The 13,773-nt window shown below is 42.0% G+C and overlaps 1 protein-coding gene across 1 annotated transcript in view; it reads left to right on the top strand.

Annotated features, from left to right (window-relative positions):
- BCL2 (BCL2 apoptosis regulator) overlaps nt 1-13,773 on the top strand; it is a 191,872-nt gene that overhangs the window by 96,775 nt on the left and 81,324 nt on the right. The window lies entirely within an intron of this gene.

Here is a 13,773-nt window from a genome sequence, read left to right as displayed (position 1 = left end):
AAGGCTCATATTAACTGGCCCTCAAATCACAGGTGTTGCCACATAACTTCTGTGGCTGTAGTTCATGTAAAACATAGCTAAATGAGCTCAGGTGATGAGTATGTAACTGCCCTAAGAATTTACCCAGCTTCCTGAGTGGGTTTTGCAGCCCAGCGTGTGCACTGTGCTGTCATGGATGCACTTGTGAGTGCCTGAAGTTAGTAGTTTAATGCCTTTCAAGGACAATTCAGACACATTTGCAAAACATCTACCCCTCTGTCTGTGTCTCTGAAGACAGAGAAGGTGGAGGAAGTCAGCGTGAAACCGAAAGAAGAAGCGACAGCAGCAGAATACAACTAATAGACTCTGTCCTTTGGACTTAAACCATCTAGCAGAGAGCAAGGTTACTAAATCCTTTGCAAGGCAGAAGGTAAGCAAATTTGCAGTTCTGCAAGTACTGCAATTTCCCCCTCCCCATTATTCTGTGAGACTGAAAAAAAGAAGAAAAGGACTTGGAGGAAAGTAGCCTCAGCACTGTCTTTTTTTCTAGCTAAAACCTAAGAAAGGAAAATGGGATTAAGTTTCCCTAGGGAGGCAAACCAAGTTCAGCAAAAACAGGTGAATTAGTTCAGTGATTCTCCTCTTTCTGCCTGGTCAGATGACTCCAGTTTTTCTAAAAAGCTAACAGATTAGCACCCATGATTAAATGCCTACCTTACCACTGGGACCGAGCAGCGTGAACAGATGGGGAGAACAGAAGAGGTCTGGATAAAGACAAAATGAACGTTAGACCTGATAACTAAGGTGAGTTTTGGCTATCTGAAAATTAGGTAGGAGCACCTTTAAAACAAGTTTTGCTGGGCCAAAACCAGAAAGCTCCCTTCTCAAAATATACTCAAATGGTTTCAAGCACTGTAAGTCTCCACAGAAGCTGCACTGCTGGCAGTGAGCTGCAGTCCCTCTGCAGCAGCAGGCTCTCAGTCCTGTAGTACCTATAGCTCCTGCTTTTGTCCCCCTAGCTTATTAAATATTTAATGGGAGACTGCAAATGATACAAAGTGAAGTTTATTCTGGTATGAATGGCCAGATAACAACTGCATGCCATTGAAGTTTCACATAACACCTGACCTTAAGAGGAGTTAGCCTTCTGCTTGTGAGTACCGTTTTGGTATCATGAATTGCCTCTGAGGACATTTTACTCAGGGCAAAAGACCAAGCAGTCAAGATTTGTGCACTGCAAGAAACTGACTTGCACAGCTGGACAAACAACAAAGCAGCTCTTGAAGCATCCCTTCAGAGTCTGTAGTTTACCACACCCCGCTACAATTGAGTGCAAGTACTGAAAATGTTGAGAATGGCTCTCTGAAACCTCAAAGGGATAAATACACAAATCAGTAGAAAACATCAGTATCTAATCTTTTCAGGACTTCCCAAGGTGCAGGCATGCTCCTTGCTATCCTGCCATATACTGAAAGGTGTGTCTGGATTATTTCAGCCAGAAGATGCCTCTTCCTCTCTGATGGGGATACCTATTCTGGTACTGACCTGTGCAACTCATTTCAAATGTACTGAGTTGCCACTTGGATATCCTGGAGAAATGTATTAGTGTGCCCTCTTCTGCATGTGTCCTCCAGAACTCCTGTTACAAGCATGACCACAATGGTGGGAATGCAATGCCTTGATTGTAGTGAGAATCTCTGAAATCTGCACTCAAACTCAAACAAGGTCATGCAGATAAAAATGTGCATCTGGAGCAGACAGTACTGGTGCAAAGCTTTATAAAGGCACAGGTGGCAGAAATAAAAGCCAACCAATCTATTTGGAGATGAAACAGGAAAGGAACCTCCTTCCCTTCCTTTGTCCACCACTACAGACACTTATCTGTCTATGTGGTCAAAGATGCTGTCCAATGCCCTAGTTAGTAACTTCCGTGAGGTCACCTGGAGTTTCATACAGGTTTAAATCTCTCCCCACTTGTACATTTCCACTCTGAAAAGATTACCAATCCTCAATATATCCAGTAAGTAAACTTTTCCCTTTCCCACTTGTGCCTTCCAGAGTATTACTGTTCTCACCTCTCTGGGAACACTAACGACCCTTTGGCAGATAAGGTTTAATATACGTGGATGACACTATTAGTGGATTATTAACAATAATGTCCAATGTGTGTATCTCAGGCTATGCTACTGTGATCATAAGCACTGTGGTGGTTTTCACGTTGCTAAACCACCAAGCTGAGATAGTTTCATCCAGATTATGAAAAGACACCTGTTGCCATTTCTGTCAAAGGACCCAGAGCCCATGCTAAAGTATTTACTCAGGCTGTAGGGGGATGAATGACACCTGATCCAGCATCATCTAGTTAGAATGGCATAAACAGGCTTTATCCCATTCACCATAAAGCCCTGCGGCAGAAAGTTAATTTACAGTAGGGGAAAAAAAAATTTGGTCAACTTGAATCAGCAGGGGTTACATTGGAGCAGCACTTAGTATAATGCATTTGTGTAAATGCATGCCGTGCAACTACTTCATATTCCTTCAAAAACTGCTCTTTCAGTCAAGTATCATGAATCCCCAAATTGGATTTATTGTACCACTGAAACACAATAAGCTTCATGTCTTATACACATGAACTGACAAGCATATCTGATGCAAACACATACAAGGTCAATGCATGCAGTCTATTACTGACCACTGAGTGAGGCCACAAAGTTACTCATTCACACTGGGGTGGCAACAGCTTTGATAGACCCTTAATCTTTGTCTTTGTTGGGGCAACTACATCAGAAATCGTGAAAGGAGAAAATGCTGCGTTTAGGACTAAAACAGATGAAAAACTAGACTGTACATTACTGCTGCACTGTAAATAATCATCCCTGACTTACTAAAAGCTTACTCAAAAAAACCTGAATACAACTCACTCACTTGTCAAAAAACCTCCTTCTCTCTTCTAGGGTTCAACCCTCCAAGATACTTCTGTGGCAGCACATACCTCTAGTTGTCTGAGTGTGCTTAGTAACATTCAAACTGTGTCGCATTTCCTAGAACCATAGAATGGTTTGCGTTGGAAGGGACCTTAAAGATCATCCAGTTCCAACCCCCCTGCCATGGCAGGGACACCTTCCACTAGATCAGGTTGCTCAAAGCTCTGTCCAACCTGGCCTTGAACTCTCCCAGGGAGGGGGCAGCCACAACCTCTCTGGGCAACCTGTTCCAGTGCCTCACCACCCTCATCATAAAAAATTTCTTCCTTATGTCCAATTTAAACCTACCGTCTTTCAGTTTGAACCATTTCGCCTTGTCCTGTCGTGATCTTACACATGTCAAATCTTAACAGCACCTCAGAACTATAAAATAAATAAATAAATAAATAGACTCTATGACTCCTGGATAGTTTGGAGAGAAAACAGCAAGAGATTGGAAAGTGAACCCATAAGCCACCTGAGAAACCCTAACAGGCAACAAGGCAGTTTGGAAATGTGCTTCCTTCGAGACAATATCATTGGAAAATGAGAGGCGTTACACCTTCATACCTGTTACTATGTGATCCCACAGCACTGCAAACAGCAAATCAAAGTGTCTTTGACTAAACAGCCCCTCTCCCTGACCTGCACCACTTCCACTGTCCCCTGCCCATCATACAACTGAGGAACCCACCAGCAGGACCCAGGAATGCAAAACACGTCAACCAACCTCAAATGCAAGTTTTGGGCAGGCCACTTCTGTAGTGTAAAGATGCCAGCATTCTGTAATACACCCAGAAGGCGGAGGAGAAGCCATAGTGCTGCAGTATAATTGATGTTGCTTTTCAGCAGGGAACCAGGGCTCAGACATACTCTCTAAGGCTTGCAGCAGAGCCCAGCCAGCAGCCTGTGCCGTCTGCTCCACCGCCTCGACAGCATGGCCTGAAAGGGACCGCTGCTGGCACTGCTCTGTCCTCTGATAATTTCACTTGAAGCCAAAACTGGCAGCAAACCAAGGTGTTCTCTCATGAGACTGTAAATTAATGTTGCTGAAGGAGACTGGCTAGTAGTTCATGTGGCTCTGGGTTTGCTTTCCATCTGGCGTCAAACTTCGAATTCCCTCAACCACTAGGAAAAAAACAGGTGAGGTGCCTGGGCCACTCAGCACCCCCTACACATTACTAATTTCCTTTCATCCAGGCCCTTAAAAAAAAAAAAAATCCGTGATCTTGCTTCAGTTTTGAAATGTTATAGGGGTTTTTTTGCACTTAAAAAAGCAGCTGTTACTTCTCTCCAGGCTTTGCAAACATTCTTCCCATTAAGTAACTCATTTACTGCTAGCAGCAGGCACAGCTTCCTCCAACACACAGCTCTAAAAGAAGCTGATACATTTTACACTTAAAAAACGTGGCCGTGGAAAAGAAACAGATGTATTTTAAACAAAGGTGCTCGTTTTCAGCTCCCCCTCACTCCTCTGCCTCACAGACAAGGTATCTAATAAGCCCTTCACTCTAGACACTGACCACCTGAATCAGCACGATGAATTGTCCCAGTGTTATCATTAGGGACAGAAAAATCAATCTTTAACCAAGGACAAACAGCACTGCTTCCAGTTACATCCAAGTCACAGATTCCAGTTCTGGACTTAGACATCAATACGGTTGCTTTGCGGCTGTTTCCTTGTTTTCTGCCAAGATGGAGGGGGAAAGGAAGGCCAGTCCGGAGGTCATAAAAGATATTCAAGAAGTATAAAAGGAAAAAAACTATACAGCTACCTCCAACAAGAGATGAGACAGCATCCAAGGTTCAGATAGGTCTAGGCTCCTCTTCACATCAAGCTCTTTTCAGAGCATCTGCCAGCTCAAGAACTACTCCCATCATCACCATCTACTGGGAAACTCTTATTAATATCAACTGGAGCTAGGAAGAGATATTTTAGCACTCGCCCTGAAGTGGAGCCATTGATAGCTGCAGAACAGCTTTAACTGCTACACAAGGTTATTCAACTACCTGATAAAAGCACAGACCTTTCCTCAAATATCTTTACTTTTCTTAAGTTGAAGTTGATTGTGGTGGGAAGCTCTGTGGCTGGAAAAAAATCAGAGAGCCATCCCACGTACTGCTCATCCCTTATGAGGACAAAACCCCAGCTGTCCCTTTACAATACTTGCAAGCCCCTTTGAAAGCAACACCAAAACCTGTGATACAGTCAGAAAGGTATTAGGAAAATGGAACATGACACACAGCTGTGCCATGTATCACAAGTGAGCACAACACATGCAAACACAGATGCACCCTGGTCTAAGCGGTATCAGTTTCTTTGCTTATTTTGCATGCTTGACAAGTGACATTTTGCCTCATGCTTTCCCAAGCCTTTCTGGAAGTAATTTCTCTATACATCTCCAGAATGCCACCAACAAGGACATGATCAAAAGGTCTCTTTGGTTCAATCAGCTAGTCAAAAAATATGTCATTTTTGGCAAACAGAAGTATACACATCCATGTAAAAAAAAAAAAACCTGTCCTTCATTTTCAACTGTATGTCCACTGCCGAATCATTCTTTCTTTAATTACAGCTGACAATTGCACAGATGTCTCCAATGCAGTTTGCTCATAAAGACACATTCATTGCAATGAGATACATGACAGACTTCACACTTAACAGTTGTCAACATAACTTCATTAACGTGTCTTGAGTATCCATTTGCCCACCCCCACCCGCTTCAAAACCAAAATTAAAAGCTGCTTTTCTTCTGTCATCATATCCTCCAACAACTATCACCACTCACTCAAGTGTTAGGAAAATAAGTCACCACTTTTTCTATAATCTCCATCAGCTAATGCTACTTCCAGCAAAAGCAGTGTACAAACAAATTCAGAGTCACAAATGAAAGAAGCCATTTTCATTTCCCAATGACCACATCTATTTATCTTGTTGACCCGTCCAATTAAGTGGTATGATTCACCAGTGACTAGTAGCACAAACATACATTCGTGTCTTAAATTCTGTCAAAACATTACAAAATTAGACAGCACAGAGCAGCTACCGTTGTCATTTTAATGATGTGACCATGATGACTGTAGCTGGAAAAACAAATGTTTCAGCGTTATATGAGCCCTTTTAATACATAAAGTATTCGCTATAAAAATAAGTTTGTATACTTAGAAGACAACAGGGTGGTAGAGATCAATTATAAAAACTATCTTTACTGGGTAGAAGAGACCTAAATGTTCTCACTCATTAATGTCAGGTAAGCCTATCTTATGCACACATGGGGCAGCAGCCCCAAATGGAAACAACAAAAGCTATGGGACTCTAAACAGGAAGAATGTCTGTATTTCATATTTGTCTAAACAGGAGCTGAGCACATGATGGAACATGTCTACAGATGGAACCAGCTATCTAAAAACAACCAATGTTAGCAGATTTCATTTTTTGAGTAAAGACATCAGTCAAAACTACTCGTGACTCATGCTGAGATTAGGTTTTATATTAGAACAATCAATTAAACCACCTGTTTGCATCATCATTAAGAAGGCTGATAATCAACCTGCACACATGAACTTTGCTGTAAAGGTCTACTGACAGCAATAACCAGGGACTTGGTTACAACACTGCTCATTGTTCATACTCTCACAGGAACAGAAACAAAATGTTCAACTCCAGTACCTCTTTAAGATTACTTGAACTGAGGGAAGAATATAAGGTAGAGTGAGTTCAGATAGGATTCACTAGGTCCTCCCTACTCATGAGTCCTCTCTACTCATATTGGGCTTTGGATTTTGCAAGAAGTTTGCATCTTTAAATCCTAGATGAAGCTAAGGGTGTCGTGAACTTCATAAGGGTCAAGCCTTTGTTGACCTCAGAGCCAGGAGAGCACTACAACCTGAAGGGAATATCGATGCTAGGAGGTAGGGCACTGGCAGAAGGGAATTTCTCTCATTGGAATTTGGCTTAGGATGGAGACCCTTTGAATCCCTCCACTGGTGTCTCATGCTGCTCCTTTCTGTCTCCCCTCTTTTGCACTGCAGATGCATGCACATACATAGCTGTAACTTAAGACCCCAGCACTGATGGGGTCCTTATTGTCAGACAGGTCTCCCTGTCACTGGGCTATATAGAGATCATTTATTGTCACAGCTAAGTGCCCCCATGAGACAGTGTTGTGAGACAACTTTTCCCCTGAGTTTTCCTCTCTCCTCCAGCCTCCCTGACCTTGTTTGATGGCAAGGTGGAAGATGGTAGGGGAAGGAAATTGTACAGCTGGAAGTTCCCCAGGAAACCTTGGAATAGTTCTCCAGTGGAAGAAAAATATCCAGGGAAGTTATAAAATCATTTCTAAAACTGATATATCTGTATTGCAGGAAGCATGTAGTGAATCTTTCTTCGTAACTGTGATTTAAATATATGTAGGCAATACAGTAAGACAAATTCAAGTTCTGTCAAATTAAGACTTTTTATTACTGTATATAGTCTATTAAGTAGAAATTCACAATTACACAGAAGAGCATGAGAAAAAAAGCAGTCATACTTGACAAAAGTGTTTGTTGTTTTTTTTAAAATGTATTTATTTTGCCAAAAATTCCATCTAAATGCAAAAGCTTCATGTAATGTTAATTATGGTGCTGCTATTCTACCTGTATAATCAGCTCTGAAGATTTAAAGAATAGTGTAGCAATTATGTGATTGTACCTTAATGCCAGCTTTGAAATGAAGGGGAAAAAATAACTTCTGTATGCCTCACAGAAACAAGTAATTGCTTTAAATCCGTCTTCCTTGAAAGCAAGCTGTAAACTCTCCAGTTTCAAACCAGACAGATGAATCTTATGCAATTTGCCTGGCTTCTAATTATTAAGATAATTCATAATAAAAAGCTGGAGGTGGGAGAATTAGGTGCTAGGGAAAGATGTTTGGGCACACATCAACCACCGGGATGGATTGAGATCAGATGAAAAAGAGAGAACAGAATGGCTATTAAACTTCTGCTTAGTCTTCACTGGGGCTGTTGTTACAAACTTTGAGTACAGCTGCACTTAATGAGTTTGTGTAAAAGCAGACATCATAGAAATGGGAGAAAGTAGGAACTTCATCCAATTAGATAAGAGAATTGGCCAGCAGCCTCCAATGAATTGAAAAGCTCTTCCAACTTTAGGGATGAGAGCTAATTATAACTCTTTTTCTGTGTGTGTGTGCGATGCTGCTAAATTATTAAGAAATATTGCCCTGTCAAAAAACTATGTCATATGCACTGACTTGATTATTACAGATAGAGTATTTGCCAGAGACAGGGCTAGAAAGTGATTAGCCTTGATAACAAGAGAAGTCATTCTGCCGTCAGACTTCAGGCTGGAAATGACTTCCCTTCTTGAGTGTCTCCCAAAACTTGGGCAACAGGGTGTAATGGCAAGAATTTGTATTTCTTCTTCTTGGTAGTGAGGATGCAAGGAAGACATGTTGACATAGAGAGTTGTGTGCCTGTTCAAGAAAGATAGCTCAAGAGATGTCCCCTGTTGAAACTAACACAGAGACTGGGCTTTTTTTTTTAATTTTGTTTTTTTTTAAACACTCAATAAGATGAAGAATCAGAACTGAGCTAGACATGAACAGGCAGAAAGGTTCTCACTATTGCTTGATAACAATAAGTACCTTGTCCAGGGAGTAGACTAAGGTATGGAGGAACCAAGGTTCCTTCTTCTCCTTTATCACCCCCAAGTAAGCCTCCTTAACACACTACAACTACTTAGAGTGTGCAACTCCCAGCAGCAATACCCCAAACAGCCATCTGGGCTCCATGGCCAAGTACATCCCCCAGACACCTCCAGGCAACACTGCCCATCAAGTCAGGCAGTTTTCAAGAAACAAATGAAGTTTTATGTAAGGAGAAAAAAGTGTGAGAGGGCATGTGCTCACTCTGTGAAAGTACATGCTGAGGGCAGCAGGGAGGGGACTGGACCCCGCTATTTCACTTCACTTGTGTCTTCTTTGGAATAAGTGCTTATGACCACTGCCAAACAATGTCACTCCTGACAGCCTGACTCCCAGGTTCTGTGCTCAGTGACAACCTGTGCAGACCATCATTATGAGCATGAAGCATAGCTTGGTTTTCTTTTGGTTTTCTTCAGGACAAGGTAGAGCCACTGAGACTCCCTGAAAGAAGCCAGAAAAACAAGACAAAAAAAATCCCAGAGCAGAGTACAATGGAAGGCTGAGACTGCTAATGGGACAGATGTAAACAAGGATGAAAGACTCATATATGGGATTAAAAAGGGCAGTGGGAAGCATCCAGAAGACCGCTGTGTTTGAATCTATCCAAGCCATACTTGCCAAACTAATATATTTTAATTCAATTATCGTAGAAGCAAATAAACTAATTAACTTAGATTTATATCACCAGTAAGACAACAGAGCCAGTGACATCTCAAGAGACTTACAGCAATCTTTTGAACTTTGAATGAAGGCTACCAGTGCAGCTCCTAAAACTAACACAGGCAAGAGAGAGGTTTAAGGCTTCTAAACACAGATTCAGCATGTCAATTTAGAATGCTAAATAAAAGCAGTGGTGCCTTATTAAACGAAAAGCAAATCACCAAGAAATCAGCTTTCAGGGATCAGCTGAACTGCTGCATTGTAGTTGCACAGAAAATTACCCCGCAGCTTTTTCTGAACCAAGAAACAGAAATCAGTTTTGCTTAGCTAATGCAGGAGCCAAACTCTTCTATTGTAAGGGTTTCAATAGACGCTCAAATAACTTCGACAGTGTGGAGGGGGAAGGGTGTCTCTGACCCAGTTTCTATATTACAGCGTCGCTTGGGTGATGGTGGTACGAGTGTTCACAGCAGAGCCTCTTTTCTTTAATTTTCCTCTCCTGATTGCCCACCATCGCTTTGTTTAAAAAATCCACAGATGTTATCATGGGCTCAAGAATAAGATTAATTGAGCTTAATGATTGCTGGCGACTTCTTATATGCATTCAGCTGGTGATGTCTTCAGCATAGAGGCCCTTTACACAGTGCGAGAGGAAAATTTGCTTTTTTCTTTGGCTTTCCCATTTCATAGCCATTTTGAAAGTAGAGTTCTCATTTCTTCCTCACATCTTTGCCCAAAACCTCTTAACATGTTATGAGAAATTTTGAAGGTCAGACCATCTTCATCCAGTGGAACCTAAATGATTTTTTTTTAGGCTCTCTGCCAAGAAGTTTCTTGCTACCTCTCATGCCACTGATCTGGGAGAAGATGCAACCGTGCCTTTTTGGAGAACAACAAAAGCCTACAGAGGCAGGGAACTGGACTACTGAGCAAGGGGATAAATGCCTGAAAGAAAAGCTCCATGTGCACAGGTGGCAGGGAAACCGGGAGTCCACGTGTGCAAGCATGTAAAAAGGCAGTGTCCCCACCAGGCACATGGGTGAGAGATGTGACAGATGAACTAGGATGAAAACACTGAAAATTTGAGTAAGAGAGGCAAAAGTATGCACGTGAAGCTATAATGACAGGTTCTGCCCACAGCAAGGACTGAAATACATTTACGACTCTGAACATCCACAATAATAATTTTCCTTTAAAAAGCTCTCACTGCTAGCCATGCTTCCATCTGGTTTTCAACAGATCTTGAATTATTATGAACCCTCGCATGTCTGCTTTGATATGTCACAAGCCATCACTAACCTGACAGCTCTCTGGCAGACTTTCAAGCATCTTCAAAAATGCAAAACAAACCTTGCTTCTAGTGCTTCCCCCACTTCCAGCTCCTAAACCAAAATCTAATTCAGGGGCTTGAAAAGAGCAGAATCAGAAATAGAGCTTACCAATGTCCTGATAAAGAAAACTGAAACTAAAAAGTTACACTGTCAAAAGCAATGGAATAAAGGGGAAAAGAAAAATGGGAACAGTTTTATGTCAGCCCATAAGCTGTGTATGTCACACCAGGGGTAACCAACCCTTGAGAAGCACACAAATAATTCTGCTATGCATAGACTGGGATTACACCAGGTGGTTCCCAGCACGGGTACACGAATTTGAGGGCTACTGCGCAATCTGAACCCAAGCAGTGGAAGGAAGGGAGCGAGCAAAAACTGCTAAGGAGATCCCTGTTCAATCCCTTTGGACAGTAAAGCAGCCAAAGACCTAAGAAACCACTGTGGTCAGCCACAAGACCTCTTCCCAACTCTCTCTCTAACTTTCCTCAGCTAAGGAGTGTTGTTCAAAGTGCTGGTGCACATTTTTTAGGGTTAAGGAGACTTGTCACCCTTGCGCTAGTCAGTTATACTCAGAAGACAGAAAGAAAGACTAAGACTGGAGAGAGGAAAGCCTGAAGAAAAGATGCAATGTAGTTTTTATTCTTCTATCAACAATCCATTTGTGTTCTCATCTCATTCGAGAAACCAGGTCCCTTTTTTGCTTTCCTCCCCAGAAGCTTTTTTTCCTTTTTTTTTTCCACTGAGGAAAAAGAGATTGATTGGAACATTTACATTATAAACCTAACTAATTTTGGTTTGAATAAAAAAAAAATTTATTTTGTTTTCTCAAAATACTTGCATTTTCTGCAAATATTTTGTATCATTTGAAAACTCATGTTTGTTAAGAAAATAGAAATGGTTAAAAGTTTTGACCATTTCTAGTGATTCCTTCTTCATGAGAATTGTGGCACTTCCCTGGAAAACGTTAGTTAGTACACTAATTTCAATACTGTTATGTTCACTCAGGTGACAGAGGCATAATTCCCTCTGCTGCCAGAGACTTCCCTCTTGACTTTAGGCTATTTACTTTGCCTCTATGCTCCTCAAATCTAGCTACAGAATGGGTATTGTAGCAACTTGTACCTTACAGAATGGTACCTTACACCATGGACATAAAATCACTCATTATTGTGAACCTCTTGCATACTGTGGAGGAAGAAGGTATAGAATACATCATCACCCACATGAATTAGGCTTTAGCAAGATGCTGCAGAGGATGATGGCCTTGACTGAACTATGATGTGCAACTGCATAAAGCAGTGTTATTTCCTGAATGACCAAAGGTTTAAGACTCTCTTACTCTTGCAAACAGCACCACAAAATCTCTAATGGATTACAGATACACAGAACTTCTGTTTTATATCTCAGCCAGAAGACAAGAATCATTCTGCTGTTCAACAGGCTAAAAACATGCAGTGGGTCAAACAGACGAAAAGGGAAGGCAGCCAGTACCATAGAGTCAAGACCTACGGAATAAACACCATCATTCCTAAAGCACTTTAATTTTATCTCCAGTGGAAAAGCCAGGCTTGGCCTTGCTTCGCTAATGACATATGAAGAGTTCGCTGCCTGATGCAGTATGCCTGTGACATTGCTTCAACGATAGATATTTGTAGCTCCCCTCCTGCAACTTAAAACATGCTTTCTGAATGCAGCCTTCACTAAAACCCTTTGCTGACAAGAATTAATCTCATTTGCTTGCTAGTCTTTGACATCTCTCGTCTAGATTCAGGGCGGTCTATTTGCATTTCTCTGAAGGATCCCTCCCTTCATACACTAGAGCCGAGCTGGATGTGGTGAGGTCGGTGGCATCCCGGTGCAGACACATGCTAACAGGGTATGGCCTAGAGCCCAGTGCTCTCCTTCTCCTCCACAGATTAGCGGCAGTACCTGGTATCGGACCTGGTGGGGAAGGGGAAAAAGAGAAAAACTGAGAAAAGTGAACCAGATGATTAAGGAGTAAAGAATGGCAGATGAAACTAAAAATAGTCCCCTCTTGGCAGTTGTAAAGGAAATTCGTTTGACAGGAGGCTGCTTCTTTTGTCGAGAGTGGTTTGTTATGCAAGAGACGATACCAACACCGGCTCTTCTTATCTTGGTTGTCAGTTTAACTGACAAAAAGGAGCAGGGGTTAACATCACTGGAGCCACAGCCAGTCTTAACATTTGTTTGTTTTCATGCATGTGCATGTTTTAAGAGGCAGCCCAGGGATTAGTACTGGCAAGAAACTGTGGTGCAAGCTCAGTTAAGCAATTTCACAAAAATCTTAGTACTCGCTTGTTATTAAAGGCAACAGTTAAGCCCCTGCCTGCTGCTGGTTTTGTTCCCCTGCCTCCTGCTTCAGCCATCCCAAGAAGGTGATCACAGTGACTTTCTCGCACAACAGAAAACTTAATGCTCACAAGTTCTTCGTGCACAGGCAGCAGGGGACAACCTTGCCCCTACTCTGCTCTTCCAGTTCTCAAGGTAGATCACCCAAAACATGCAAAGTGTTCCAGATATGAGAAAATGCAAAATTAAAATGAACAAACTTGTTTTGTTTTCAAAGTCGTTTCACTCCTTCCTGATGCTGAGCCTTCAACAGCATTTACACCTCTACATACAAAGGTAAGAAGTAGGAAGGGAGAGGCTTTAAAAGACACCACCTTAACATCTCCTCTCTTACAGAAGAGAAGTCACTGTAAAACTGGGAGGAGAAGAGGGAAAAATGAGGCCATCAGCCACTTCCCTGATAACTGTCCACAGGAGTGCAGGTGAGCCTGTATATTCCTCATTAATGTGCCTTCTGGCGTGCCTGCAATCTTTTAGGGAGCCTGGTGGTCACGGCTGCCAATATCTGCTGGTAAGGAGGTAAGCAAATCATGGTCTGTCCAAGTTAAACAAGTAAAGGCCAGGACTTTGAAAAACTCAAGAGACACACGCACATGCACACACATGGTGTGTGGGAGTGACCACTCGGGTATGATGTAGGTGCAAGGGAAAACAACTCTTATTAAGGTCTTCTCTTCATTGGACTTTCCTGAAACATTCATTTTTAGACCAAGTATGCCGCATTAAACTGTGGGTTAGTTGAAAGCAGGACACTCACAGTCTC

The sequence above is a fragment of the Strix aluco genome, chromosome 1 (assembly GCF_031877795.1).
Source record: "Strix aluco isolate bStrAlu1 chromosome 1, bStrAlu1.hap1, whole genome shotgun sequence".
Lineage (NCBI taxonomy): Eukaryota > Metazoa > Chordata > Aves > Strigiformes > Strigidae > Strix > Strix aluco.
Note: the sequence above shows the minus strand (reverse complement) of the source record. Positions and strands in the feature narration are given on the sequence as shown.